Source organism: Drosophila ficusphila, unplaced genomic scaffold (assembly GCF_018152265.1).
Source record: "Drosophila ficusphila isolate 14025-0441.05 unplaced genomic scaffold, ASM1815226v1 contig_470, whole genome shotgun sequence".
Lineage (NCBI taxonomy): Eukaryota > Metazoa > Arthropoda > Insecta > Diptera > Drosophilidae > Drosophila > Drosophila ficusphila.
This window is the reverse complement of record NW_025064389.1, coordinates 2,271,526-2,277,991: the sequence shown is the minus strand read 5'-3', so window position 1 is coordinate 2,277,991 and position 6,466 is coordinate 2,271,526.

Below are 6,466 nucleotides of genomic sequence, written 5' to 3'. Positions count from 1 at the left end.
AACGCAATGGCCCAGTCCAGTGCGCAAATTGCCAGGAATACGGACACACCAAATCTTACTGCACACTCCGCTCTATATGCGTCGCCTGTGGAGGGCTGCATACCTCTGCTAAGTGTGAATTAAAAAATGAGCCAAATAGCAAAAAGTGTAGTAACTGCGGAGGAGACCACACAGCAAACTACAGAGGCTGTCTAGTATACAAGGAGTTAAGAAGTCGGATAAACCAGAGAGTCTCAACAGCACGATCTCACCACACCCCATTGATACCCTCTAAACTTACACCTGAAGTCTTCTTTTCGTCAGCAGCCCGATCATCACTCGGCAGTTCCACTATAAATAAAAACGTAAGTTTTGCAAGCTTTATAAAATCGAAAACAGAAAACAGAATGGAAACGATGATGCTCAGTTTGCAACAAAATATGGATGAATTCATTTCATTTATGCGAACGACCATGCAATGTATGTTGACAAATCGGAATATTTTGATTCAGATGCTCCCAAACACTTTATCAATATAATCAATGGCTCCCCTGCGCATTGCACTGTGGAATGCCAACGATGTTTCACGGCACAAACTTGAGCCAGCACAATTTATGAATGACAATGAAATCGACGTAATGTTACTTGCAGAAACCCACCTTACCAACAAATATAATTTCCAAATCCGAGGGTATATGTTTTACAACACCAATCATCCTGATGGAAAGGCCAACGGAGCCACTGGAGTCCTAATAAAAAACCGCTTGACGGCCTAATGCATAAAATCAAAATAATGCTCCCTAATAACACGCATAAACTCTTGAAGTCAAATCTTTACAACAGAATATTTGAGGTGAGATGCAATACTTCCATATCAGCTGAACGTAACATCGAAGCAGGAGTTCCTCAAGGCAGCGTTCTCGTTCCTACGAGCAGTCAACTGACTATGTCTACGTTTCCCGACGACACCACGATCCTCAGCCGATCTAGATGTCCACAACAAGCCTCAGCGCAACTTGCGACACATCTAGAAGTAGTGGAGAAATGGCTCTCAGACTGGCGTATAAAAGTAAATGAGCAAAAATGTTAGCAAGTAACATTTACCTTAAATAGACGAAACTGCCCAAACCTTACACTAAACAACACCGTGCTTCCCCAGTCAGATGATGTAACATATCTTGGCGTACATCTCGACAGACGGCTTACCTGGCGCACGCATATTGAAGCTAAACGAACTTATCTAAGGCTGAAGGCAAATAGTTTGCATTGGCTTATAAACTCCCGCTCCCCACTCAGTTGTCTGGACTACAAGGTCCTTATCTACAATACAGTTTTGAAACCAATCTGGACTTATGGCTCCCAGTTGTGGGGCAGCGCCAGCAACAGCAACGTAGAAATCGTGCAGAGAGCCCAAGCAAAGATCATAAGAATTATCACTGGGGCACCGTGGTACGTTCGGAGTGTAAATATTCAGAGAGACTTGAATGTACTACCCGTCCGAGATGTAATAGCGCAGAACATGGAAAATTACTTCACAAAGCTGTCAACCCATCCAAACCACCTCGCTAGAGCATTGACGTTGGTATGTAGCCGCTCCCGCCTTCGTCGTAAAGACCTTCCCATCCAGCGATAATTATTAGGACAGTCTAACATAAATGCAGTTTAACAAATTGTTAGAATAATGTAGTACTTTAAGATTTTAACACAATTTGTTAGTCTCGTCCGAGAAGATTCAAAATAAACAACCAAAGTCTAAAAAAAAAAAAAACTCTTCCAGTAACGAAATAGTTTGGTAACTAGTTGACCCAATTCATTGTGTGACATCCCACCAGTTGAAACTCTAAATGAAACACAGTACTTGCAATAAGCACCATCAACTCTAGCAAAATAAGCTATGTTTGAGTAATCGATTAACCATTGTCTTTGGAAACTCAAATTCCTTCCACTAGATTTAGGAAACTTAAATGTTTTTTGCGGTGTCCAGACATTGTTAACAGCGTTGCCAGACGTCCCGATTTTGGCGATTTTTAAATAAAAATTAAATGTCCCGCGCGGGACAGGTTCAGTCCCGCTTCTTAATGAGAATTCGAACGTGCGGGCTGATAAAGCGCTCAGGATTGAGAGAGGCGCGTGCGACTGCGACTTCCTCTCTTTCTCTTCGCTCTTTCCTTATTTTCATTTGCTTATAATTTTCTGTTTCAAGAAAACCTACGATTATCAACGAAAGAATAACGATTACCGTTTGTTTTAGTGCAGTGAAGCAGTGATCTTTTTATTAAAGAGAAAAAAGAAACTTTAAAAGAAGTGAAATCTTCACAGAAATATCATGAATAAGTGATTGTTATAAATAGTTATTATTTTATTGTAAGTTAAAATTAGAAACATTCACTCCTCAGACTATTGTTTAAAACGCCATAGGTATGGTTCTACTTATTTGATTTTGATTTCTGTTTATTATTATTTTTTTTATTCAGGGAACGAATAAAACCCAAATATTTAACGAAAAAGTAAATATCATTGGAAATATTATATTTTTGTTTAAATATATTTTCTATAGCTAATTTTACTATCTATTGTACTTTAACTTAATTTGGATGGAAGTAAAAAGATAAATATTTTAAAAACTTCTGGTTACATACGTTTTTTATTATGTCCCGCTCTCGACGTAAGAGTCCCGCTTTTTTCACTAAAAAGTTCCTAAGTCCCGACTTGGCAAAAAAAACTGGCAACGCTGATTGTTAATAACTTCTAGCATCTCAGCTGGCATCAGTTTATTTTTTGTTCTCAAATTACGAAGACTGACAGTCGCGATACCACGGTTGCAAATCTTCTTATTCTGTAAATTGCTTAGAGCAGCGTCGATGTGAGAGGACTCGGCACATAGAAGGTCGTCATCATTCTGAGTTGGCGAAGACGATTCTTGTGCCGAACTTATGTCAGCGAATTCGGCAGAAAACTTGCCATATTCTATATCGTCCGTATCCTAAGAATAACATTTATTAAACTTATTAGACGAGTACAATTTAATAAAGTAGAGTTAATTCGAAAATGAACCACACATGACACAAGTATAAATTTGATTCTATGGAATCAGTAATAATTTTTTGATAATTTTTCATTTAGAAATAAACGGTCAATAACGGGTAGATGACACGTTTAAACTTTATACTTCAATCTTTTTTTGATTTCTTTTATGTAATTTGTTGACATTCTAATAGAAAATAATTAATTAATAAAAGCAGTTACCTAACCTCTCGACCTTTATGAAAATTGAATTTTTTAATTGAATGCTTTGTAAAGCGTAAAAAGAGGAACGGTCATACTATGAGGTGAATTTAACGTCCACTTACGATACACCACGTTTGGTTTGACCATTTTCTTTAAGGTTTGGTTGAACATCCATTTTATTCTTAATATATTTTATTCTAGTCATACATTACTTCAAAATAACCTATTAGGGAACTCAACTTATAGACAGCAGTTATAGAAATGAAATTGAAAATTACCGGTTTCCGTTGTTTATTTGCACTAAGATCGACTGGTAAAAAATAACCGAGTATGTAAAGTCCTCTTCATCTTGTCGGGTGAAAAATCATCAACATCATTGAATAATTTTACAATAATTTGAAATAATAGGTCAAGTAAAAAGTAATCCATTAGTAGTACATGAAATTCAAAGCTTTTTTTGTGGTTAGAATTATCCGATTTATTTCAGAATTTATTTTTAATCGATTGCCATTTTGATAATAATTTCATGACACCCCTCTCATAAAATCATTCGTCCTTATTTGCAAAAAACTGAGCCATCTATTCTTCAAATAATGAATTACTTTTTACTTGACCTATTATATATGAACTGATATAAAGTTAATTCCCGAGATTAACATATAAATTCCACAGACTAGACACAGACACTAAAATTTTTTTTCAATCGAAAACCCCCCCAGATTGAAATTCTAGATCCGGCACTGAGCCTTTCGAAAAAAGCAATACGCCAAGAGAACTGAATTTTACGTTCGAGAAAATTGTAAAAGTTATCCATTCTCACGAATTCAGTGACAACATAGGCAAAATTCGAAAAAAGAAACTAGTATCAACGAATATTCAAAAGCTAAATCCCTTTTTGCAGGAAAATAAATTAGATTGGTGCTCTTCGACATTATTGCGAGTTGGTGGTCGGTTATTGAATGCTCCTATCCCGTACAAAGCCAAATTTCCGTTCTTGCTAACGAAAAGCTCACAGTTCCTTAATAGTTACGTGTCTTCTGCGAGAAAAAGTCTGGTTAGTCAATGCTCAAGACGTATGTCGCCGAACCGTTCGTTCGTGCATGCGTTGCTTTCGATGCAAGCCGCAACTCTTGACGCAAATTATGAGGAACTTGCCATCAGACAGACTCCGAGCTCCCTGCGTCGATATGTGAGCAATTTAGCACAACACATTGGATCCGTGGTAAACCACCGTACAAGTCATATGTGGCCTTTTTGTGTGTTTTGCGTTCAAAGCGATCCACTTAGAGTTAGTGTCTGACCTTACCAATGATGCATTTTTATTGGCTTTTCAAAGGTTCGTGAGTCATCGCGGGATTCCGAAGAAGGTGTGGTGCGACAACGCGACCAATTTCGTCGGCGCAGATCAGCACCTGAGAAAGTTCCGGGCCCGTCTGGAGGAGCAGGGGGGCGGTGTAGAAACATTCGCATCAAAAAAAGGATGCGACTTTGCGTTCAAACCGCCCAGAGCACCTCACTTCGGAGGTCTATGGGAAGCAGGAGTGAAGTCTGGAAACCACCTGTTTTTTTTTTCGGTCACGACCTCTTGACCGCGGAGGAGCTCGGATCTCTCCTCGCAAGCGTGGAGGCGGTGCTAAATTCGAGACCCATCCGAGCGCTAAGCAACGACCCCAGCCACGGCGAAGCCCTAACCCCCGGGTATCTCCTGATCGACGGCCCGCTGGTAGCGCCACCACCGTTGAACTTCTGATCGCACGCACTGTCGTGACTCTTGACTTCGTTTTTGTTTCGCTAATTTCGCCTTGAAGTGGCGGGGCGTCCTTCTTGAAGGCAGCAAACTCCTGGTATCAGCGATGGCTGGCGGGGTAGGCTGTGGGGGCGAGAAAAACCACACTCGGCGATCGCGAAAGAAAGAAAGACTTGGATGTCGGGTGATAGCGCGGACCAGCCGGGCGTTTATTCAAGCGTATGACGTTTTGGAACTAACTTAAGCTATTCTAAGCTAGGTGCTTGGAGGCGCAGCGGAGACTTCTCGCGCTCGGGGAGTGGAGAGCCTGGACGGCCGAGCGCGACATGCTCCAAGCTTCGGGAGAGGGAGAGTGCGGTGTGGGGAGAAGCTCCGGGAGAGGGAGAGCGGGAGAGGCCTGAACATTCCGCCCCCCTTGCAACCGCTGGCGTTGCAACATAATTAGCCCTGGTTGCAGGCGCCGGACAGGATCCAGCCGAAGATGGTCTTCTGGGCCACCGGCAATCCCTCGGCGACCAGGTGGAATCCTGGTTGGATGACCTTGGCGTAGACATCCGCACCCAGGACCATGGAAATCGACGCCGGCAGATAGAACCGCTTGTCGGCCAGCGGAAGGTCCTTGTAGCGGCCGACGACAGACTCGTCGATCGCTCGGATGGGGGTGGGCGCCAGGGTGGCGTCGATGCAGCTTTGAGGCGAGCAGGGGTCTATGAGAGCCACGGTGTCCACGATCTGACCAAAGCCGTTGGAAGGACGTTGACGACGTGGTGTTGAAGGAGGGTTGCCAGCGTCGGAGCAGCGCGCGCTGCGCGAGTCGAGGGCTCTGGTGTCGAGGATGCTGAGCGCGGTGGAGAAGCAAGCGCTCTGCGAGTTGGCGGATCTTGCCGGCGCGAACGCTGCTGAGAAGCGGAGCCCCTTTTGGAAGGCTTGGAAGACTCGGTGATGTGGAGCAGCGTGTGATGCTCCTCATCGCACGTTCTGCACCGGTCACCGCTACGGCAGTCCCCTTGCGAATGCTCGTGGGCAAGGCAATTTGCGCAGTACTTATTAACCAGAACTGCCCGTCCGCCTCGAGTCCGCCTGCTCTCCAACACTTGAGCGTTCTGTTTACGCGGAGCCAATGTCTACGGATGTCGGCGTTGGATCATGAAAAAAAAAAAACACAGGAAGATGTTTTATAATGGAAAGATTCGGGCCTTACGGACTACGGACAACGAAGTATGGATTACTGGGTAGAAGTTTGGGGAGCCTCTCCGGGAAGGAGAACAATTTTGGCTACTGGACGACGGACAATGCCGCGCGCCGTCCGGATGTCGACTACGCGGACATTGCCATCGGCTCCAGGAAAGACGGAGTCGATTCTACCGAGTCGCCACTCATTTGAGGGCAGATTGTCGTCTTTGATGACGACTGTCCGGGACACTTCTTTATGGCAGTGTAACAATTAACAGACCAGAGAGCAGTTCTCTCCAGATGATCTCTCATCTCGCTCTCTTGGTCTGCTAATTGTCT